Source organism: Hemiscyllium ocellatum, chromosome 6 (genome assembly GCF_020745735.1).
Source record: "Hemiscyllium ocellatum isolate sHemOce1 chromosome 6, sHemOce1.pat.X.cur, whole genome shotgun sequence".
In the NCBI taxonomy this organism is placed as follows: Eukaryota; Metazoa; Chordata; class Chondrichthyes; order Orectolobiformes; family Hemiscylliidae; genus Hemiscyllium; species Hemiscyllium ocellatum.
The window spans coordinates 52173204-52199097 of record NC_083406.1 but is presented as its reverse complement, the minus strand read 5'-3'; the positions used below and the strand labels follow the sequence as shown (position 1 = coordinate 52199097).

Here is a 25894-nt window from a genome sequence, read left to right as displayed (position 1 = left end):
TTGGCAAATGTGGTGCCACTGTTTAAGACAGTGGTAAGGACAAGCCAGGGAACTATAGACAAATGAGCCTGACATTAGAGGTGGGAAAGTTGTTGGAGGGAATTCTGAGGGACAGGATGTACATGTATTTGGAAAGGCAAGGACTGATTAGGGATAGTCAACATGGCATTGTGCATGGGAAATCATGTCTCACAAACTTGATCGTTTTTTTTGAAGAAGCAACAAAGAGGATTGATGACGGCAGAGCACATGATGTGATCTAAATGGTCTTCAGTAAGGTTTTCGACAAGGTTCCCTATGGAAGACTGAGTAGCAAGGAATACATGGAGAACTAGCCATTTGGATACAGGACTATCTCAAAGGTGTTGGTGGAGCATTGATTTTCAGACTGGAGGCCTGTGACCAGTGGAGTGTCACAAGGATCGGTGCTGGGTCCACTTCTTTTCGTCATTTATGTAAATGATTTGGATGTGAGCATAAAAGGCATAGTTAGTAAGTTTGCAAATGACTGCAAAATTGGAGGTGTAGTGGCCAGCAAAGAAGGTTACCTCAGATTGCAATGGGATCTTGATCAGATGGGCCAATGGGCTGAGAAGTGGCAGATGGAGTTTAATTTAGATAAATGTGAGTTGCTGCATTTTGGGAAAGCAAATCTTAGCAGGAGCTTTACACTTAATGGTAAGGTCCTAGGGAGTGTTGCCAAACAAGGAGACCTTGGAGTGGAGGTTCATACCTCCTTGAAAGTGGAGTCACAAGTAGATATGATAGTGAAGAAGGCATTTGGTATGCTTTCCTTTATTGGTCAGAGTATTGAGTACAGGAGTTTGGAGGTCATGCTGCGGCTGTACAGAACATTGGTTAGGCTACTGTTGGAATATTGCGTGCAATTCTGGTCTCCTTCATATCGGAAAAAGATGGTGTGAAATTTGAAAGGGTTCAGAAAAGATTTACAAGGATGTCGCCAATGTCGAAGGCTGAGGGGTGACCTTATACAGGTTTACAAAATCATGAGGGGCATGGATAGGATAAATTGACAAATTTTCTGCCTGGGATGGGGAAGTCCAGAACTAGAGGGAATAGATTTAGGGTGAGAGGGAAAAGATATAAAAGACATCTAAGGAGCAATGTTTTCATGCGAGGGTGGTACGTGTATGGAATGAGCTGAGAAGTGGTGGAGGCTAGTAAAATTGCAACATTTAAAAGGCATTTGGATGGGTATATGAATAGGAAGGGTTTGGAGTTATATGGGCAGGGTGCTGGCAGGAGGGACTAGGTTGGGTTGGGATATCTGGTTGGCATGGACGGGTCAGACCGAGAGTTTGTTTCCGTGCTGTACGTTTTTATGACTCTGTTACACTATGTGTCTTTCTGTTAAAGATGAATTACTGTTTAATTCTTCATGATTTAACACTAGTAAACCCCAACATTAGATTTAAGGAAGGGATTGGTGACAGCATATCTACCCAGGGGAGATGCCAGCAAAACCATGTGTTATGAACCAGACCAGACCCTTCAAAATATTCTAAGAAGGTAATCCAGACCCTAATTTTCTTTATTTTAAAGGTAGATGGGAAGTGCATGTTCAAGATGTGATGCGACTGGTTAAACTACTCAAAATTAAGCAAAACACAATTTATTTAAATACTATAGTTAAAGTACAAACAAAAGAAAGAGGAATTCAGAAAAACTGTTGGGAAATTTAACCAAATAGTAGATTCAGTGCCTATCACTAATTAACTGTTCCAATATAGTAACATCCTGTAAACAGACCCCTTGGCAAAAAGTTAAATTCAAACACAGATTCTTACATGCAGTTTTCCAATCCAGGAGGAAACAACATCAAGAGCGATTTCAGAAAAAGGAGCAGCTAAGAAACATTCAGTGAAACTTTCAACTCTTCTTAGATCCCAATCAGCTTCTGACTGCGAAAACTAAAAAAAACTAGAAAGTCTGCTCTGTGAGAACTGGCCACTCCCATTCAAGCTGCTTCCACTGTTCCAATTATTTTAAAATAAAAACCAAAAAGCCTCCTAAATTATTGACTTAGGCTGTCCCCAGTAGCCAGTTTGGCACCTCTGCCTTTACAACCCCTCTTCAAAAAACCTAGGACAAAATAACCTTTTTAAAGTGACAGCATCAACACACCATGTATCTGTTTTCAATACCTGTCACAACAACTTGCAGTGTCTCTGTAAAATACCCTTGGTAACCTTCATGTCACCCTCATGCCTACCCCCAGTGCTTCATAATCAAAACCTGTAGCCCAGTTGTGACTGTCCCAGATTTGTTCCTATTCTGGGAGAAAGTGAGGTCTGCAGATGCTGGAGATCAGAGCTGAAAATGTGTTGCTGGAAAAGCGCAGCAGGCCAGGCAGCATCCAAGGAACAGGAGATTCGACGTTTCTGGCATAAGCCCTTCTTCAGGAATGTTCCTATTCTGGCCAATTAAAGGTCATGTCCCACTTTGACCTCAATTGTGAAACTAGCAGGAGGAGTTAAGCAGCAGGAACCTCTCTAAGTCATTCTGCACTGGCCTTGGGCAAGGGTGGGCACATCTTCCAATCCTCCAAGCAAATACTGCCCTCTGTGGATGTTGCTTCTCATTTTCCTTTCCAATAAGACATCTCTCAATGGATTTCATCTCGCCTCCTTGCTGTGAGATCCCAATCATTTTGCCTGGTCCTGAAGTTCAGGTTTTAAAAACATGGGGACTGCTTGTAGTCCCAGCCTTGGCCACTATTGGCACTGCTTGAACAGAGAGAAGTCCCTTTCCCAGTCATATAATGTTCCAAGGCTTAAATGGCCATGCTTAGCTGTGTCCTGTTCCCTGATCACTCTTTGGGTGACAGGGTGGGTAACTCCATCATCTGAAAGATTCTGCCCAATTCTCTTGTATGGAATTTGCTGTATTATTTCAAAGCTGATGTTAACCCATTGATTTTTCATGGAATTAGTTTCTTTGCCAAAACTCAGACAAGAATGAAAGTACAAATAAATTACTCAAGTGCTAATAAGAACCACGATTCCTTCAAACTCAAATTTAGAAAAGAAAATGTCATTAATCTGGTTTAGTTCCAGAATTGTTAGACAGTAGATAAGACCATCAGACATAGAAGCAGAAATTAGGCCATTTGCTCTACCATTCAATCATGGCTGATTAGTTTTTCAACCCCATTTTCCCATTTTCTCCCCATGGCACAGTGGCTCAGTGGTTAGCACTGTTCCCTCACAGCACCAGGGTCCCAGGTTCGATTCCAACCGTGTGTGTGGAGTTTGCACACTCTCCCCATGTCTGTGTGGGTTTCCTCCAGGTGCTCTGGTTTCTTCCCACAATCACAAAGATATGCAGGTTAGGTGAATTGGCCATGCTTAAATTGTCAATTAGGTGCATTAGTCAGAGGGAAAAGGAGTTTGGGTGGGTTACTCTTCGGAGGGTTGGTGTGGACCTGTTGGGCCGAAGGGCCTGTTTCCACACTGTAGGGAATCTAATCATAACATTTGATCCACGTGGTAATCTAGAACTTATCTATCTCTGTTTTAAATATGCTCAGTGACATGACCTCCACAGCCTTCTGTGACAATGAATTCCATAGATGCACAACTCTCTGGCTATAGAGGTTTCTCCTCATCTCCATTCTCAAGGGACTGCCCTTTACTCTAAGGCTGTGCCCTTGGTCCTCATCTCTCTTGCCAATGGAAGCCCAAAGTCCACTGTGTCCAGGCCATTCAGTATTCTGCTAATAAGTCATAAAGTATATTGTAAACATTTCTTAGTTTCAGATTTATACCAATTCACTCTAGCCATATCCTGCATATTGGGTCATAATCTAATGAAATTGCTATTAACCAACCAGTTTTGAATTGCTGTAAATTCATCAGATCTGCTACATCTGTTGATGCAATAAGATTAATGATGGCTAGAAGAGGAACATTTTCAAAAGAACAGTTACAGTATGAAACAAATAAAAAGGTTAATTAGTCTGAGCAATTGTTTCTATACTTAGCTAACCAATGATCATTTTAATTTTCATGATAGTGGGAAAATGTCACATACCAAACAGTAAAAGATTCCTACTAAATGAAGCAGAAACCAGTTGTGCATTTGATTTTGATTTCTACAAAATTAACAAGTTTCATTTAAAGTTAAGAACATAGAACATTGAAAAGTACAGCACAGAACAGGCCCTTTGGCCCACAATGTTGTGCCGAGGATTAATCCTAATATAAAATACAATAACTTATCTATGCATGCCTCAATGCACTGCTATCCATGTGCATGTCCAGCAGTTGCTTAAATGTCCCTAATGACTCTGCTTTTATCACTACCACTGGTAATGCATTCCATGCATTCACAACTCTCTGCATAAAGCATCTTTCTCTGATGTCCCTTCTATACCTTTCTCCTAATATCTTAAAACTATGACCCTTCATGCCAGTCAATCCTGCCCTAGGGAAAAGTCTCTGGCTTTACATGCTTCTCAATACCTTGTATACCTTGATCTCTTCCTCTTTCTCTCCAGAGAGAAAAGTCCGCGCTTATGCAACCACTCTTCATAAGGCAAGCCCTCCAGTCCAGGCAGCATCCTGGTAATCCTTCTTTGCCTCCAAAGCCTCTGTACCTTTCCTATAGTTGGGAGACCAGAACTGGACACAATATTCCAAGTGTAGTCTCACCAGCTGTAGCAAAACCTCGCTGCTCTTAAACTCGATCCCCTCTGTTAATGAAAGCCAAAATACCATATGCTTTTTTAACAACTCTATCCACTTGGGTGGCAACTTTGAGGGATCTATGTACTTGAACATCAAGATTCCTCTATTCCTCCACACTGCCAAGAATCCTGTCTTTAATCCTAAATGCATCATTCAAGTTCGATCTTCCGAAATGTATCGCTTCATATTTATCCAAGTTGAACTCCATCTGCCATTTCTCAACCCAGCTCATCATCCTGTCAATGTTGCTCTGCAGCCTGCAATAGCCCTTGATACTATCAAAAGCACCTCCAACCTTTGTGTCATCTGCAAATTTACTAACCCACCCCTCAACTTCCTCATCCATGTCATTTATAAAAACTACAAAGAGTGGAGGCCCAAGAACAGAGCCCTGCGGAACACCGCTCAACACTGACCTCCAGGCAGAATGCTTTCTACCTACAATCACTCTCTGCCTTCTGCAGCTAACCAATTCTGAATCCAGATAGCCAAATCTCCCTGTATCCCATACCTCCTATGAATGAGTCTACTATGGGGAACCTTGTCAAATGCCTTTCTGAAGTCCAAATACACCACATCGACTGCTTGACATTCCTCAACCTGTCTTGTCACCTCCTCAAAGAACTCAGTAAGATTGTGAGGAGCCCCTGCCCCTCACAAAGCCATGCTGACTGTTTTTAATCACGCAATGCTTTTCCAAATAGTCATAAATCCTATCCCTCAGACTTCTTTCTAAAACCTTACTAACCACAGACGTAAGACTGACTGGTCTATAATTGCCAGGGATATCCTTTCATGAAAAGAGGATGAACCTCCTTCCAATCCTCCGGTACGACTCCCGTGGAGAGTGAGGAAGCAAAGATCTTTGCCTGCATCTTAGCAACCTCCTTTCTCATTTACTGGAGCTGCCTAGGATAAATCTGGGGACTTATCAATCTTAATGTTTGCCAAAGTTTTCAGCACATCAACTTCATCAATCTTGATCTGTTCAAGCCTATATCCCAGCTCCTCTAAGTTCTCATTCACAGCAAGGTCCCTTGGCCAGGCTTCCCCTATCTACTCAGACTCCATGCACAAATTCCTTAGGCTATCCCTCATCGGTCCTACCTTCTCCCTGATCATTCTCTTATTCCTCATGTATGAGTAAAATGCCTTTAGATTCTCCCTAATCCTTCTAGCCAAGCCTTTTTTGTGCCCCCTCCTGGCTTGCCTCAGTCCATTTCTGAGCTCCTTTCTAGCAAGCCTGTAATCCTCTAAAGCTGTGCTAGATCCTTGCTACCTCCACCTTACATAAGCTGCCTTCTTCCTTCTGTTCTTGTCATCCAAGTTTCCTTAATCTTACCCCTTATCTGTCTGAGAGGAACAAATTTGTGCATCACTCGCAATAACTGCTCCTTAAACAGTTTCCACATGTTTACTGTGCCATTTCTGTGGAACAATTGCTCCCAGTCTGTACTTCCCAAGTCCTGTGTGATCACGCCATAATTTCCTTTTCCTGAATTAAATATCTTCCCTTGGTAGCTGCTCCATTCCCTCTCCAAAGCTATGGTAAATGTAAGGTCACTGTCACCAAAGTGTCCTCCCACCGCGAGGTCTGACACATGTTGCTGAACACCAAATTCTAAATGACTTCTCCCCACGTCGACCTGTCTACATACTGAGTAAAGAAGCCCTCCTGAACACCTGACAAAAAACGGCTCCATCCAAACCATCTGCATTAAGGAGGTTCCAGTCGATATTGGGAAAGTTGAAATTATCCATAACCACAACCTTGCTACATCTGCATTTTTCCAAAATCTACCAGCCTATGAGTTTTTCAATCTCTCTACTGCTGTTAGGGGGTCTGTAGAAAACCCCCAGTGAGGTGGCTGTTCCCTTGCTGTTCCTAACTTCCACTCATACTGATTCACCAGATAAACCATCCTCAACAATCTGTGCTTCTGTAGCTGTGATGCACTCTGATTAGCAATGCTACACTCCATCCTCTTTTTCCACCCTCCCTGTTCTCTTTAAATGTTCTAAACCCTGGAACATCTAGCAACCATTCCTGCCCCTGTGAAGCCCACATCTCCGTTATGGCCACAACATCATAGCCCCAAGTACTGATCCATGCTGTCAGTTCATCACTCTTATTTCTGACACTCCTTGCATTAAAGCAGACACATTTTAACTAATCCATTTGCTTCATCACGTGAGAAACCTTCCCAATAGATTCACTACATCCTGTCACTGCCCCATCTACAACTGTCCCCCTCTCAGATATGTAGCTCTGATTCCCACCCCCTTGCCAAACTTAAACCCTCCCGAACCACAGAAGCAAATCTCCCACCCAGGACATTTATGCCCCTTCAGTTCGGGTGCAACCCATCCTTCATGCACAGATTACACCTTCCCCAGAAGACATCCCAATGTTCTAAGCATCTGAAGTCCTCCCTCCTGCACCAGCCTCGCAGCCGCATTCGCTGACTGTTCCTCACCTTGTGGCACCATTAGCAAACCTGAGATCACTACTCTACTCGTCCTGCTCTTCAGCTTCAAACCTATCTCTCTGTAGTCACTTCTCAGATCCTCAGTCTCTTTCCTGGATATATCATTGGCGCCAATATGTACCATGATTTCTGGCTGCTGATCCTCCCCCTTCAGAATCCTGTAAACCCGATCAGCAACATCCTAGACCCTGGCATTAGAGAGGCAACAAACCTTCCAGGAGTTCCGTTCCTGACCATAAAATCTCCTGCCAATCTATGAAAGGTGAAAGTGTACATAATTTTCAATTGTAGTCAATGTCAGACACATATTCATGTAATATAATATCTTCTCGGGACTGAAGAGGAACTTAGAGTGGGAGAGGAGGGATCTAATTATTGTCGTGCATGTTGGAATTAATGACATTGATAGAGTGGAAAAAAGGTTCTGCTGAAAGAGTTTGAACAGTTAGAAGCTAAACTAAATGTCAAACCTTCAAGACGATAAATTTGGTTTATCATTTGAGCAACAGGCAAATTAGCAAGGAATCAACAAGGCGTTAAATGTGTGGCTTAAAGATTAGTGTGGGCGGAATGTATTTCAGTTCATGAGGCACTAGCAACATACTGGGTAGAAGGGAGCTGTATCGGCGGGTTGGATCTCACTTCAGTTAATCGGGAATTGGTGTCCGGGACTAGAGTGGGCTTTAAACTAATTAGGATGGTGAGGAAGATTTCAACAGCAGGAAATATAGGCTTACAAAACAAGAGTTTTGCTCAAACTCTGCCAATATTTATTCAGTTAGGGAGGGAGACAATAAAAATGGGGAAATGTTGAAGTCTATTACAATTGATGTAAAAACAGAGTATTTAGAAAATCATAACAACATCACTGTCATCTTGGCTCATGAAGGAGCAAAGGTACCTGACAAATTTGTCACAATTCTTTGAAGAAGTAACAAGCAGGATCAGGAACAACTTGATGTAATACATTTGTACTTTTTAAAAGTTGAGCTACTGTACATCAGACATCTTAATGAGAGGCCATGGCGATGATGGGTAATATACGAACTGGATCACATGAAAACAGATGGGAAGGCAAGTGGTGAGGATAACACAACGTCTGCTATGAGATATTGGGCTCAAAAGTTATATCTTCAAACTAGATCATTAAGAGTTAATCATTAAGGATTAATGGCAATGCGCAAAGTGGAAAAATAGGCTGATGTAAAAAATTGCCTATTGTGTCTGGAAAGTAACTGCATTGGCTCAATAATCAGTGAGAATTATTATTTTATGCAACTAACATTGAGCCACCAGAAAATCTGTTTTTTTTTGCACAACAGAATATCTGAAAAAGTACTGAAAGTATTACAAAATGACGGTTCAGCAAGTGTTCTGAGATTCACAATAATATTACTATCAGGGACTTTGCCTCACTCATTAAACTTTTCAACCATCAAGCTGGGGTTCGCGAGACTGGTGTCATGGAATCTGAAGTAGAGATCCAGATGTCACTATTGCCAAAGTCCCCAACAAGTAGAAGGCAGATTGTGACTCACTTGTCACTTATATAGTTTAAGCTAATAGATTCACTCATGAGTTTGCATATGTCTCTAATATATGGTAAGCAGATTAAGCTAATAAATTTGCCTCACATTAAAGTGCTTGTGTCTTCTTGTATTAATTTTGATCAATTGTTAAATAACACATCTGGTACTTTCATCCCAACAATACAGATATAGACAAGTGAAAGGGCAAAAACTTGGCAGATGGAATATGACATGAGGTTATGTGCATTGGTAGAATAATTTAAGAGCTAAATATTAATTAATGGAGTAAGACTGTAGAAAGTTGCAGCAAAGAGGGATTGGGGGTGCTGGTGCATGGATCCAAGTTCAGCAGGTAATAAGGAAGGCAAATGGAATGCTTATTTCAAAATGACTGGAACATAAAGATATAAAGGTATAGAGTATGCTAAATTTATATAGGCATGATTCAGACCACAGCTGGGATATCATGAACAGTTTTAGTCCCCTTATCTTAGGAAAGATGTACTGCCATTGGCGGCAGTCCAAAGAAAGTTCACAAAGTTGATCACAATTGTGGATGGATCTTATGAGGGAAGATCAATCAGGTTGGGTTTCTACTCATTGGAGTTTAGAAGAATGAGAGGTAACATAATTGAAGTACAAGATTCTTAGGGGGCTTAAAAGCGTAGATGCAGAAAGGTTGTATCCCCTTATTGGAGTGACTAGAGCCAGGTGGCATAATTTCAGACTGAGAAGTTACCCACTTAAGACAACAGTGAGGATGGCTTTTCTCAGAGGTTAATGAATCTCTGGTATTCTTTTACCTCAGATGACTGTCAAGGCTGGGTTGTTAAGTATATTTAAGGCTTAAATGGACAGATTTCTACTTATTCAGGAAATCTAGGTTTATGGAGATAGGAAAATGGAATTGAGGATTTTCAGATCAGCCATGATCTCAATGAGTGGCAGAGCAGACTAATGAGCTGATTGACTAACTTTTGCTCATATTTCTTATGGCCTTTTGCATCATAGGAAACAATTTTTCTACACAAGGATAATATGTGAACATAGGAATGGGTATAGGCTATTCAACCTGTGGGTGGCACGGTGCCACTGTGTTTAGCACTGTTGCCTTACAGCGCCAGAGACCCGGGTTAATTCCCGCCTCAGTCGACACGCTGTGTGGAGTTTGCACATTCTCTCTGTATCTGTGTGTTTCCTCCAGGTGCTCCGGTTTCCTCTCACAGTCCAAAAATGTGCGGGTTAGGTGAACTGGCCAAGCTAAATTGCCTGTAGTGTTAGGTGAAGGAGTAAATGTAGGGGAATGGGTCTGGGTGGGTTGTGCTTCAGCAGGTTGGTATGGACTTGTTGGGCCTAAGGGCCTGCTTCCATGCTGTAAGTAATCTAATCTAAAACCTTTCAAGCATGTTCCACCATTCAATGAGAATGGTGATCTGTGGCCGAACTACATATACCTGCCTTTGTCCCATATCCTTGCTTAACAATAAATTATCAATCTCAGATTTAGCATCAACAGCAATTTGTGGAAGAGAGTTCCAAACCTCTACCACCCCTATGTCTGTAGAAGTACTTCCTAGCAGTTCTTAGAACATAGAACATTACAGCACAGTACAGGCTGTTCGGCCCTCAATGTTGCGCCGATCTGTCATACCAATCTGAAGCCCATCTAACCTCCACTATTCCATGTACGTCCAAATGCTTGTCCAAAGCATTCCATACCCTTACTATTCTCTGAGTAAAGAAACTACCTCTGACTTCTGTCTTATACCTATCTCCCCTCACTTTAAAGTTGTGTCCCACGTGTTTGTCATCCCCATACTTGGAAAAAGACTCTCCCTGTCCACCCGATCTAACCCTCTGATTATCTTATATGTCTCTATTAAGTCATCTCTCAACCTTCTTCTCTTTAACAAAAACAGCCTCAAGGCCCTCAGCCTTTCTTCATAAGACCTTCCCTCCATACCAGGCAATATCCTAGTAAATCTCCTCTGCACTCTTTCCAAAGCTTCCACATCCTTCTTAATATGCCAGAACTGTACACAATACTCCAAGTGTGGCCATACCAGAGTTTTGTACAGCTGTAGCATAACCTCATGGTTCCAGAACTCAATCCCTCTATTAATAAAAGCTAAAACACTGTATACCTTCTTAACAACCCTGTCAACCTGAGTGGCAACTCTCAAGGATCTGTGTACCTGGACACCAAGATTTCTCTGCTCATCTACAGTACCAAGAATCTTACCATTAGCCCAGTACTTTGCATTCCGGTTACTCTGACCAAAGTGAATCATCTCACACTTGGCTGCATTAAACTCCATTTGCCACCTTTCAGCCCAGCTCTGCAGCTTATCTAGGTCTCTCTGTAACCTACAACATCCTTCGTCACTATCCACAACTCCACTGACCTTAGTGTCGTCTGCAAATTTACTAACCTTCTACGCCCTCATCCAGGTCATTTATGAAAATGACAAACAACAATGGACCCAACACCAACCCTTGCGGTACATCACTGGGAACTGAACTCCAGGATGAACATTTCCCATCAACCACCAATTACTGACCCAAACTGCTATATCTCCCACAATCCCAATCCTCCGCATTTTGTACAATAGCCTACTGTGGGGAACCTTATTGAACGCCTTGCTGAAATCCATATGCACCACATCAACCTGTTTACACTCATCTACCTATTTGGTCACCTTCTCAAAGAACTCAATAAGGTTTGTGAGGCACGACCAACCCTTCACAAAATTGTGCAGACTATCCATAATCAAATTATTCTTTTCTAGATGTTTATAAAACCTATCTCTTATAATCTTTTCCAACACTTTACCAACAACTGAAGTAAGGCTCACTAGTCTATAATTACCAGGATTGTCTCTAGTCCCCTTCTTGAACAGGGGAACCACATTTGCTATCCTCCAGTCTTCTGGCACTATTCCTGTAGACAATGACGATTTAAAGATCAATGCCAAAGGCTCAGAAATCTCCTCCCTGGCTTCCCGTGTATCCTAGGATAAATCCCATCCGACGCAGGGGCCTTATCTATTTTCAAACTCTGCAGGATTTCTAATACCTCTTCCTTGTGAACCTCAATCACACCTAGTCTAGTGGCCTGTATCTCAGTAATCTCCTCGACAACATTGTCATTTTCTAGAGTGAATATTGTTGGAAAATATTAATTTAGTGCTTCCCCTATCTCCTCTGACTTCCCCCTACTATCCTTGATTGGCCCTAATCTTACTCTTGTCATTCTTTTATTCCTTATTTACCTATAGAAAGCCTTAAAGTTCATCCTGATCCTATCCACCAACAACTTCTCATGTCGCCTTCTGGCTCTTCTGAGCTCTCTCTTTAGGCCTCTTGGCTCTTCTGAGCTCTCTCTTTAGGCTCTCTCTCTCTTCTGAATGGTCTGTTCCTAATTTTTGGGCTGTGCCTCCGAGTTATAGAACTCCAATTATATAGTTTATCATTGTCCATCTAGTCTTTTTCTGTGGCTCAGTAGTTAGCACTGCTGCTTCGCAGCACCAGGGACACGGGTTCAATTCCAGCCTTGGGCGACTATCTGCGTGCAGTTTGCACATTCTCCCTGTGTCTGCGTGGGTTTCCTACAGGTGCTCCGGTTTCCTCCCACAATCCAAAGATGTGCAGGTCAGGTGAATTGGCCATACTGATAGGTGCATGAATAGGGGATTGGATGTGGGTGGGTTACTCTTCGGAGGGTCGGTGTGGTCGGTTGGGCCAAAGGGCCTGCTTTCGTACTGTAGGGAATTTAATCTAATGTTGAATACTTCAATCAGGTCATGCCTTAACCATCTAAAATCTAGAGAAAACAGGCCTAATTTGTATAACCTCTCATCATAAACTAATGTCTAAAATCCTTCTAAATTCTTCTAAACCTGTATTGTATTCATCCAGGGCCAATATATCCTTTCTAAGATAAAGAAAACAACTGTATATGTTGGAGTTCTGAAACAAAAATAGAAATTGCTGGCACTCAGCAGGTCTGGTAGCATCTGTGAGAAGAAAGCAGAGTTCACATTTCAAATCCAGCAACCCTTCATACTGCTGTTACACCTGCTGAGTTTTACCAACAATTTTTCTTTTTGTACCCTTCCTAGGTTTGGTGCCTTGATCTACTCTCATACTCCAAGTGAGGTCTAACCAGGGCATTGTAAGCTGCAACATAACTTCTGCATCATTACACTCTCCCAAAGGTTGTTAGCAGGAATCAGAAACATTCTTGATTTTGTACAGTCACCCTGGGAGGAAGTGACCTCAGAGGAGAAGAATGATATCAGATTAAAGGAGAGAGAAACAATATTGAAGAGACAAATAGGTACAATCAATATCAACATCTTTACCCCACACAAAATATTAGTTCAGAAATTTTAATTACTCAAATTCCATTCAATCAGATTGTAAAATGACTAATTGAATGAAATCCAGGACATAATGTAATTGCTGGTTTTCACAGAATCATTAGAATGCAAAGAGGCACCAATTGGCTCATCATACCTGCAACTGTTTGATTATCTTATCCAACACTATTATTTATTTGCTTTTTCCCCATATACCTGCACATCATTATCAATTGAACACACCTCCACCACATTTCTGGGTTGTACATTCCATACTCTAGTAGGACATAGTGATGACAGCAGTTGCCGAAGATCAGAGTCAACCAATGTGGCACTGAAAAAGCACAGCTGGTCAGGCAGCAGCCGAGGAGCAGGAGAGTCAATGATTTGAGTGGATGTCCAGGGTGGGGCCCAAGTAGGCTGAGAGTTAAATGGGAGGGGGTGGGGCTGGGGGGAAAAGTAGCTAGAATTGCAATAGGTAGATGAAGGTGGTAGATGGAGGAGAGGAGAGGAGAGGAACATGATGAAATCAACATGATGAAATTGACATTTGGAGGGTCTCAAAGCAGAAGATGAGGTGTTCCTCTTCCAGTTATCGGGTAGCTAGAGTTTGGCAATGGAGGAGGCCCAGGATTGCATGTCCTTGGCGGGAGGGGGCATTGAAGGCCACAAGGAGGTGGAGCTGTTTAAAGCATGTGTACCAGAGATGTTTTCTGAAATTTTCTGCAAGTTGGTGTCCTGTCTCCCCAATGTAGAGGAGACAACATCGAGAGTAATGGACACAGTTGATGAGGTGTTTGGGTTTGCAGGAAAATCTCTGCCGGATGTGGAAGGATCCTTTGGGGCCTTGAATGGAGGTGAGAGGGGAAGTATGGGTGCAGATTTTATACCTCTTGCGATGGAAAGGCAAGTGCCAGGAGTGGAAGGTAGGTTGGTGAGGGAAAGTGGACCTAATGAGGGAATCGAGGAGGGAATCGTCCCTGTGGAATGCTGAAAGGGGTGGGGAGGGAAATATATCTCTTTGTGGTGGGATCTGACTGTAGCTGGCAGAAATGGTAGGGGAAGTTGCATTGTTTCCGGAGGTTAATGGGGTAGAGATGGGTCAACCAGAACAGTCAGGTTTGTGACTTTTGGGTAAGATGTAGAACTGGGCAGTGCAGGGTTCCCAGACTGTGAGGTCAGAGGCTGTGGATGGGAGATCCCTGGAGGTGATTGCGATGTTAAAGGGTTAATTTGTTCTGCTGACATATGAGAAATTGGATGTCTGGGGGCGTGGGGGTGTTTTTCAGTCTTGCAGGCATGATGTGACAATTTAATCATACGCTGCAAAGGCTGTAGTTTAAGAAAAACCTTATCGAACACTGTTTTAAAGGATACCTTAATCACACATTAGGTTCTTTCCAGAAACAATCATTTTACATTGTTCTTGGGTGACAAGTGACTATGAGGGAGTGGCAGGGGGTTGTGTCTTGTGACTGTGATGTAAAACCCTGTATTAAGGGAGGATGGATCAGTTGTTCAGCTTGACACGCTCTGGAAGCATCACCAAGTGTGTTAAGTGATCCTCCAAAAGCTTACACTTGCTGAAATAAACCGTGACTGTTCACAGAAGTTGGCATGTTGCAATTGCATCAAGCATGCAAGAATCGCAATTAGGAGCCTAACATTTGGTAATGGGAGTGGGATGTCAACATATACAGAGCTTCTAGGTGGACTGTGTAAGTGATTACCTGCGTGCCAGTAATATGAGATGGATGGGCCCACTAAGTAATATTTACCTTGATTTCTCTCACTAACTTATCACTCAGTTGACCCTCATCACCAGTACTCTGAAATGATGGAATCTCTGAGATAACTTATGCACTTGTACGCTGACAAAATCATCCCGGGGAAGTTAGAGTTCCTATGGCATTCACAGGTTAGAGTTCTCAGAACTATAAGTTCTTTGAAAGGGAGTTTAGAGTCCACCTGGAATTTGATGGGTAGAGGCCTCAGAACTATAAATTATCGGAAAGGGAGGTTAGAGTTCCCCTGGAATTGGGAGGTTAGAGTCCTCTAATAGTGGGATTTGAGGCTCTGGAACATAGTATATAAGATAAAGGATAACTACTGTGTCTGTCTCGAACCCCCTGCCTTAGACCAGTTGTTAAGAGGGGAAATGTCCCATGCAAAGGTTTGGATCCTGAAGTGGGTGTGGAGACTGAACTAGTGTATAGAGAGAAGTTAGGAAGTTGAGACATTTTTTAAAAAAAGGACAGACATTGGATATGTCGGGTATCAGAACCCCTTTGCGTCGGTTATGCTGGGATGACCCACAAAAATGATGGTGGGATATAGATCTGTTTAAAAGCAGAGGAAGCAATTTGGAAATGTAATACGGGGACTAAATGGAAAACTTTAATATCCATGTGGAGAAAGACTGCTGTGGAAATAATGAATAAATCTAAACAGGCCAGCTGGGAGAATAACATAGGTCAAAAAAGGATTAGAGTGTGTGATCATGAGGGAAATCCTAAGTCTTGAGAGGTGCTGAAGAGTCAGTGTGGAAATTATAAAATGAGCAGAGAAGAACAGGAAAGATTGAGATAGGAAAGGCAAAATAAGGAATCAGATTTGAAACACCAAGCCACACTATCAAATGGGAATAAAAGCGAGGTACCTCCTGACATGTCTGGTCTGCCAATAATGTTTCAAAATGATGACAGCGATGACCAGCTGTGGTCACAATGTGGATATCTGACCTCCTCAGGGACACCTATTCAGAGCTCACTATATGTCCAAAATCTCCTCAATTCCATCCTCCTCCCCAAGCAATTGGCCAGAATCAAATGTGTCTCCCATGTAATGGACAATTCAGACATTAGCACTGGCAATGCCAGAGCTGATCGAGGTTACAAAGGTGCGGAAACCACTCGCAATTTTATTGTGTCCTCGATGATTTAGCACCTGCTGATTCAATCATCTGCCTTGAAAACAACGAGCATACCAGACATTGTCATGGTGTAGCGTTCACAAGAGGATGTTCCTGACCCAGAAAAACAAGTATGGAAGGTGCATGTGTGTTCGCACTCTGCATCAAAAGGCCTCTGGATTACTCCAGTTTGCCAAGTGTGTATACCTGATGCTTTGTTACCAATACTTATTGACTGTCTTCATACTGATACCCACCTTGGCAAGGAGGGAAAGAGAGGAAATGCAAAGATACTTTCAGCAGCTAAAATTGTCTCTAAACTTTCTCCATTCACAGGTAAAGCATGCCTTTGGACCACCGCCCATCCCTCCATAACCTGATCCAAGTCCCACTCCACTTACCCTGCCCCCTGGAAATGTTACCCATTGTGTAAGCATGCCAGGTCACATTTCTGGGAACCTTGCCCAGCGCTTCTGTTAGACAATTGACCCCGGAACATATCGCATCCATTCTAGTCTCCCAGCACCAGCACCGCCTGCCCAGAGTAGGGGGTCACAACAGATTCCATCACTGTTCGTGCTCATGACTGGGGAGCTGAAAAGCTAACAACAGTGAGGAGGAGGTCCGTATGCTTTTTGTCAGTAGCCTTCTTCTGGATATTAAACCAAATGAGCTTTACATTCTCTTTTGACCATGTAAGGGATTGAAGATTCACTGATCAAGCTATCATCAAAACAGCCAGTTGGCTTTGTTACATTTTACAGCAGAGGCAGAAGCAGCAAAGGATGCATTAAATGGCATTCAATTTGATCCCGAAAATCCTCAGACTCTCCAGTTAGAATTTGCAAAGGAGAATACGAAGATGGCGAAAAGCAAACTGATGGCTACACCTAACCCCACATATATACACTCTGCCTTGGGATCACATTTCATTGCACTGTACCCCAATGACCTTGCAGGAATAGCACTGTTCCCTGCATCTCTTAGAGGCCTGGCCTGCCCTTCCACTGTACACAACTGAACTGACTCCTGTTCACCTACCCTACTGCTGCAGCTGCAGCACTTTATGCACAAATGCCCTGGTATCCTCCATCTGAAACATCTCTGCAATAATGGAAGTCTTGTCAGTTTTGTTAAGTATTTAACTGTCCTTGCCCATGAATTCAGATTTCTCCCTGGAGTGATGCGTAAGGACAGACTGGATTGTGTTTTTGTATAGTTGCAGCATGACACTATGGCTCTGGAACTCAATTCCTCTACCAATAAAACCTAATACACCGTATGCCTCCTTAACAACACTATCAACCTGCATGGAGAAAGTGAGGACTGCAGATTGTGGAGACCAGAGTTGAAAAAGTGTGGTGCTGGAAAACATAGCAGGCCAGGCAGCATCCGAGGAGCAGGAGAATCGACGTTTCGGGCATAAGCCCTTCTTTAGGAATCAGGAAGATCTTATGCCCGAAACGACGATTCTCCTGCTCCTCGGATGCTGCCTGGCCTGCTTTTTTTTTCCAGCACCACACTTTTTCAACTATCAACTTGCGTGGCAACTTTCAGGGATCTGTGTACATGGACTCCAAGATCCCTCTGCACCTCCACATTACCAAGAATCTTTCCATTGTCCCAGTATTCTGCCTTCCTGTTATTCGTCCCAAAGTGAATCACCTCACATTTAGCTACATTGAACTCCATTTGCCACCTCTCAGCCTAATTCTGCAGTTTATCCAAGTCCCCCTGCAACCTGCAACATTCTTCCACACTGTCCACTACTCCACCGACTTTAGTGTCATATGCAAATTTACTAATCCATCCACCTATGCCTGCGACTAAGTCATTTATAAACATGACAAACAGCAATAGTCCTAAAACAGATCCTTGTGGCACACCACTAGTAACCAGACTCTGGGCTGAATATTTTGCATCGACCACCATTCGCTGCCTTCTTCCAGAAAGCCAGTTTCCAATCCTAACTGCTAAATCACCCTCAATCCCATACCTCTGCATTTTCTCCAACAGCCTACCATGTGAAACCTTATCAAAGGTTTTACTGAAGTCCATGTACACCATGTCAATTGTCCCACCCTCATCTACATGCTTGGTCACCTTCTCAAAAAACTCAATGAGGTTTGTGAGACATGACCTGCCCTTGACGAAACCATGTTGACTAACTGAAATCAAGTTGTTGCTTGCTAGATGATTATGAATCCTACCTCTTATAATCGTTTCCAAAACTTTTCCTACAATAGACGCAAGGCTCACTGGGTCATTTCTATTGCCATTCTTGAACAAGGGCACAACATTTGCAATCCTCCAGTCCTCTGGTACTAAACCTGTAGTCAATGATGACTCAAATATCAAAGCCAAAGGCTCCACTATCTTCTCCCTAGCTTCCCAGAGAATTCTCGGATAAATCTCATCCGGCCCAAGCACTTGTCTACTTTCACTCCTTCTAGAATTGATAACGCTCTGGATTCTATTCTGCATGGACTAGTCATTCTTGTTGTTATAAGCATTGTATGTTGTGTGTGAATACTTGCTTAAATACTGGCTGTCAGATTAGGACATAGAACATAGAACATTACAGCACAGTACAGGCCCTTCGGCCCTAGATGTTGTGCCACCCTGTCATACTAATCTGAAGCCCATCCCACCTACACTATTCCATGTACGTCCATATGCTTGTCTAATGGCAACTTAAATGCACTTAAACTTGGCAATCTACTACTATTGCAGGCAAAGCATTCCATACCCTTACTACTCTCTGAGTAAAGAAACTACCTCTGACTTCTGTCTTATACCTATCTCCCCTCACTTTAAAGTTGTGTCCCCTCGTGTTTGCCATCCCCATACTTGGTAAAAGGCTCTCCCTGTCCACTCTATCTAACCCTCTGATTATCATGTATGTCTCTATTAAGTCACCTCTCAACCTTCTTCTCTCTAACGAGAACAGCCTCAAGGCCCTCAGCCTTTCCTCATAAGACATTCCTTCAGTACCAGGCAACATCCTAGTAAATGTCCTCTGCACCCTTTGCAAAGCTTCCACATCCTCCTTATAATGCGGTGGCCAGAACTGTACACAATACTCCAAATGTTCCAGAGCTTTATACAGCTGCAGCATAACCTCAATCCCTCTATTAATAAAGGCCAAAACACTGTATGCCCTCTTAACAATCCTGTCAATCTTGGTGGCAACTTTAAAGGATCTGTGTACATGGACACCGAGATCTATCTGCTCATCTGCACTCCCAAGAATCTTATCATTAGCCCAATACTTTCCATTCCGATTACTCCATCCAAAGTGTATCACCTCACACTTGGCCACATTAAACTCCATTTGCCACCTCTCAGCCCAGCTCTGCATCCCATCTATGTCTCTCTGCAACCTGCTACATCCTTCGTCACTATCCACAACTCCACCAACCTTAGTGTCGTCCGCAAATTTACTAACCCACCCTTCTAAGTCCTCGTCCAGGTCATTTATAAAAATGACAAACAGCAGTGGACCCAACACCGAACCTTGCGGTATGCCGCTAGTAACTTGGCACCAAGATGAACATGTTCCGTCAACTACAACCCTCTGTTTTCTTTCAGCAAGCCAATTACTGATCCAAACTGCTATATCTCCCACAATCCCATTCCTCCGCATTTTGTATAATAGCCTACTGTGGGGAACCTTATCAAATGCTGGTAGCACCATTTTCAACTCCATTAGTTGGTTATCATGGAATGATAAAAGGAGGGAATGAGATGTTAAAGGGTTAATTTGTTCTGCTGTCATATAAGATATTGGATATCCGTGGGTATGTGTGTGTCTTTATATCTTGCAGGGAAGATGTGACAACCTAAACGTACTCTGTAAAGGCTGTAGTTTAAGGAATAACATAATCATACACTAATTTAAGGAATAACCTAATCACGCACTGTTTTAAGGAATATCCTAATCATACATTGTTTTTGGGTCGCATGTGACTATGGGGGAATGGCAGGTTGTGTCTTGCGTGCATGACTGACTGTGATGTAAAATCTTGTATAAAAGGAGGACGATCCCTTGTTCAGAGAGCCTCGCTTGACACGCTTCACAAGCATTGTGAAGAGTGTTAAGTGATCCTTCAAAAGCTTGTACTTGCTGAAATAAATTGCAGCTTTTCACAGAAGTTGGTGTGTTGCAATTGCATCAAGCGTGTAAGAATCCCAAGAGGAGAACCTTACAGTGATGAGGTTGTGGATGGTCTGGGAGATGAGGGCGTGCTCGAGGGGGGAGTAAGAGGAGATATCTGTGAGTTGGTGCCTAGCTTCAGTGGTGTGCAGGTCAGTGCACCAGACTATCACTGCACCCCTCTTATCCACTGATTTGATGGTGAGGTTGGAGTTGGAGTGGAGGGAGTGGAGGGCTGTGTCTTGTGAGGGTGAGAGTTTGAGGCAGGCAATGCCACGATGGCATTTGGAGATGAAGAGATCAAGGGTGGGTAACAGACCAGCACGGCGAGTTCAAGTAGATGGAGTATGTTGGAGCCGGGAGAAGGGGTCTTCGGAGGGTGGGAGGGAGTCCTGATGGAAAAAAGTATGCATAGAGGTGGAGTTGGTGGAAGAAAAAAATTGATGTCACAACGTGTGTCAAATTCGTTGATCTGGGAGCACAGTGGAATGAAGCTGAGGCCTTTATGGAGGACTGATCATTCATCTTAAGTGAGCAGGAGGTTGGGAAGATGGTAAACACAAAACGGGGTGGGGGCTAGGTCCTGGTAAGGGGCTGGAGTTGGGAGTGGGGGTGGAGTCCGTCTCTGGACTGCATGTGATCATGATATTGTGTGTGATATCACCAAAGGAAGTGATGCACAACTTGGGGTCTGTGGGAGCGGATGCAGTGCATTCGGTGGCATTTGCGTGGGCAGAAGTGACGTTCCATGTGACATTGGCGATGCCTTCAGGAGTGGCTGCGTGTTTGTCAGTGGTGTTCTGGTGAGTGATATCGGTGGGGGCAGAAGTGGCTGAGGTGGCAGCACCTAGCAGGACAGAAGTGACATGATGAGTAATGTTCACGGTGGTTTCGGCAGTGGTGGTTCTGGTAGCAATCGCAGAGGCAGTTGTTTTGGCAACTATCGCAGAGGTGGTGGTCCTGGTGGCGATTGCAGTGGTGGTATAGTTGGCTGTGGCTGATGTTTGTGGAGCGACGGGGGTGGGGGGAGGGGGTGATGGAAGCAACGTCATTGTTTGCCGTGGTAGTGGTGGTGGCTGCAGCAGCCGCATGGCTAATGGTGTCCATACGGTTCCAGAAGCCAGGAGAAAGTTTTAGAATGATTGAGGAATCCTGAGTTTGGAGGTAAATACATGAGAGTTTAGTGTACTTGTATTCCTCGATGTAAGCTGAAGAAAAGTGCTTGTTGAGGGTGCGGATTCTTCTCAGGGTGAAGAACAGCAGAATTCCTTTGCAGATCTGGGAGAGTGTGGCTGGGGCAGGGCTGACTGCAGGGACAGTAGGATGCGGTGCATGGCTATGAATATGGAGTGAAGGATCCAGAGGGAGAACCATTTCTCGAGGCTTTGGATTTACTGTAGATTGTAGTTGTCCTATTCAGGCCTGAATGTAGTCTGGAGTCCGTGCAGGATCAGACGGTTGTGTTGCAACTTGCTGTGTGAAAAAGTTCTCTCATTACGTTGCTTTGTTTTCACATCACTTAAAATCTATGTTCTCTTGTTCTTGCTTCTTCTAAAAGCAGAAACCTTCATCTAATCTACTCTGTTCGGTGTGCTTGTGATTTTGAAAACCTCTGTATCGCCTCTTGGCCTTCTTTTCTCAAGGGAGAACAGTACAAACTTATTGATCCTATCCTCATAACTTAAATTTCTCATTCCTGGAATCATTCTAATAAATTGTTTCTGTACTCTCTTCAATGTATTTTCATATTTCCTATAACGTAGCACTCGCAATTGTACACAGTGCCTTGTATATGTTCAACATGACCTCAGTGTTCTTGTACTATATTAATAAAGCTGAAAACACTATGCTTTATTTATTACTTTTTCCACCTGTCTTGCTATCTTCAATGATGTAGGCACAATTATGTAGGTCCCTCAGCTCCTCCACCCCCTTTAGAATTGTAGACTCTATTATGTACTGTCTTTCGGTGTTCTTTCTACCAAAGTGTATGACATCTTACCTCACATGATAGGCTTCAATGCATTGCCAGTTGGTCAATAATAATCATCTCAATTTCAACAGTTTGAAGATGCCAATTCAAACTTTATCCCACAATTATGCCACACTTGCATCAAAGTCACAACCTCTACCTTAATGAATTTAAGCAAGTAGCTGTTATTCTTACTTATCCAATTACCACAGTGACAAGTAATTTCAGGGAATATTTGACTCCAAATTAAACGAAAGATCTATGAAGATGCTAACTTATTTCATGCTCTCTGCTACTAACTTACACTCTGTACATATTTTCAATTGTCTTCTTGTACTGATCTACATCATTTATAAAAGACAATTTGTCATGTAAAATTACTAGAGTTGTTCAGGAATTCCATAAATAAATATTCATGTCTTTAAAAAAGGTAGAGTTCTGCATAAACTAGTTCAAAAAATAAACTCACCCTTTTATTCTCCACTTTTACTTAAATACCCCTCAAAATGTTAGCATACTAATATTTGAGTGTCGTTGATTCCAGAAATGAAAACAATTACCATAGTGAAAGCCCTAGAGATTTACTTCCACCTTCTCTGTGGACGGCAAATAAGATCAACGATTGCATGTGAAAATTCAACGCATGCTTGAAGGAATTCAACTCGCATGGTTTACAATGAATGAGAGATTGATTGATTGCTTCTTGGAGATTTGGAAGATTCATAGAGTCATGCAGCATGTTAGCAGACCCTTCAGTCCATGTCGACCATGTTCCCAAATTAAACCAGTCCCATCTGCCTTTTCTTGGCTTTTTTCTTCCAAACCTTTCTGATTCAAATGTTTATCCAAATGTTTTAAATGTTGTAATTATTACTTGCAACCACCACTTTCTCTGGCAGTTCATTTCAATAATAAATCACTCTGTAAAAAACAAAAGTTGCTCCTCGTATCCAAAGGTCAAATAGCTGACATCTGTGCCTTTAGATGACTAACTTTTTGTAGGTGTTGCATTTAATTCTGTACAAAAACATTGGCATGAATAATTTGAGTAGCAGCAGCAATGTTACTCAAATGCTGTTGCATGCAAAAATCCTCCTGACTCAACTCAATTGCAAATACCTTCAAGAATCTTTGAATCCCAGTTGTGAAAAGAATGCACAATGAGAAAAGACACAGTCCTATTTTAGCATCACTAGCTGCCGTATTCAGACAAGTTTAAAGGTCTTGTCTTTGAATGAGGGCTAGTGAATGGATGACAGGGTGAGTGAAATAAGTGGCAAGGTTCAGTCTCTCTTTTGGAGTGAAAAGAGATACAAGTTTCAGATGTTAGAATAGGTCCATTTTCTGGGTCACTATCTAGTTAAGTGTTGTGTTATGTTATTCAGGTGGATATCCTCAATAGGTATGGGTTACTACCGGATTAAACTACAGTACCTCGGGCATATACCTGAGGCCGTTACCTGTCAAGTTTACCAGTGGTCCCTATTGACTGTATGGTCCTGATAGCTACAAACTCGGCTGGGTTTATCGCAGGTCTCTAGGTCCCTTCAGTTTATCCTTTCACCTAGGAGTGAGAGGGATTCACTTCAAGTCAATCCTAATGCCTTCTCAGCTAAGTTCTAGACTTAACATACCAACACTAAGGTAAACATATCTTATCAAATAAAGGTTCGGCGAATACGAAGTGTGTGGTGTAAAATATAATAGAAATTTATCACTATAATAAGTTGAATACTCACAATCGGATGTTTTCAGTTAATCACAATCGTTACAGCCTTTTTGAATGTTCTTAAAAGATACCTAGGATAAAAGCAGAGCTTAATACCTGAGTGTCCCAAATGGGATCTTCTTAGACTAGTGTGTTTCAGCTAGTTGGTTCAGATTGTATCTTTTTCAGGCTAGAATGCAGTGCCTCAACCGAGAATCTTTTAGGCAGGCGTATTTCAGCAAGCTCTTAGCCGTCCGTATGTTTCATCCGATCGGTCTATATTTTGCACAAATGTGTCTTTTCTGCAAGCCTGGTGGTTCAGTGGATCTGCAGTTAAGCCGAGATGGTTAGGTGACTCATTGTCTGTGTTTCAAGACAAGAGTGAGTTCTGTCTGTTTTAGCTCTGCTTTTTATCCTTTACAGTCTAAGTTAAGCAATTACATCATTTGTTTAAAGAACTGGAATCTCAAACTGTGCCTCGGTCAGCATTGTTTAAAGGTCGCGTTAAACACTTAATTAGCTGAGGAAACAATAAGTAGCTGATAAGTAGCTGGTAAAGAGCAGCTGCCACGTAGTCATAGTTATACTTAATTGTTGCTAGGCTAAAATACAATGAAGAGTTAATAGCATCATTGTTGCTACAATATAATATAATCAGGTAAAATTCCACAGAAGAATCGAGTCTTTTCATGAAGAAGTAGACGGATCCCATGACACTAACGAGTTAATAGCATCATTGTTGTTAAGCTTAATCTTATACAATATAATATAATCAGGTAAAATTCCACAGAGGAATCGAGTCTTTTCATGAAGAAGTAATGGATCCCGTGACAGTTGCAGATCTTCAACTCAAGATTAGGAGAATTGGAGAGCTTGCCATGTCCTAAAAAGCAGGAGAATTTTCTATCACAACTTTAAACTTCTCAGGCAATTCTGATGTAGGTCCTGGGTCAGAACTATCACAGACTCCTGTTGTATATATTCAGTTCTATGTCTATTCTCTGATTATCTGGAGACAAAGATTTGGGGCATAGAATTTGATTATCAAGAATTTCTGCTACAATAGGAGAATTGGGAATAGTTTGAAGTGATGGGTTACTGAAAATACAGAACCATGAAAGGATCATTTATCTAAATCTGGCTGGCCTAAGATTTAAAAGCAAAGTAGACAATTCACTTCCTCTGTCACTCTCTTCAATACTGCTGGAGTATTTTTGACAGCCAGAATACTTTGCTTTTATCATTACCTCTTTTATTCAACTGATTCTTTTCACCAGATGCTTAAGAATGTTAACTTCTGCCCTTTAAGAGTCAAAACTCTTTCCAAAATATCCACTCACGCTTAAAAAGAGCAAAGTAAAGTTTTCTTCTATAATTTTATAAAAATGAAAATACTTTCTTCTTCACCATTAAATATTTTTAGTCTCAGCAATAGGTGCAGAGTATTCTTCAAGTGGAAAATATTGTTCAGAATTCTATGGTCACTCTGGCATGAAAGTAAACATGGTAAACTATCAGCTTTGCTCACTAAAGTGCAATGAAATATGCCATCTGTTCAATCTCCACACATAATGTCTTTTATTTTGCAAGGTTAAAACACAAATGTAAATATCACAGGTAAGAAACTTTGCGATATTGCAACGTTAAAATTTTCAGTAGAAAATGAGAAAAACAAACAATTCAGAAAAATGAGAATTTTGACAAGAACGCGATGAAATCCAAAACACCCTTATTGCAGGTGACACCATGCTGACCACTTTTTATATTAGCAACTGAGAGGGATTATTTTCACGAAATGTCCACGTTTTCCTTCCCTATTTGCTCCTGCGTTATCTGCAGCAATATAAATCAGCAATACTTCTGCTGTTAAAGTGAGCTCACAGTGATGCTGCATTTCTCCCAACAAAAACAAAAATTGTTCAAAAGGCTCAGCAGGTATGGTAGCATCTGTGGATAGAAATCAGAGATAACATTTTGGGGTCAGTGACTCTTCTGTGGAACTGATGGTAGCAAGGAAAAAATTGTTTTTTTAATGAAGAAGGTAGGGTGGGGGTGGAGA

General features: G+C 42.2%; 1 pseudogene; it reads left to right on the top strand.

Annotated features, from left to right (window-relative positions):
* Positions 1-17136, top strand: part of LOC132816923 (RNA-binding protein with multiple splicing 2-like) — a 42862-nt pseudogene extending 25726 nt beyond the window's left edge.
* Positions 17137-25894: the final 8758 nt, after the last annotated feature.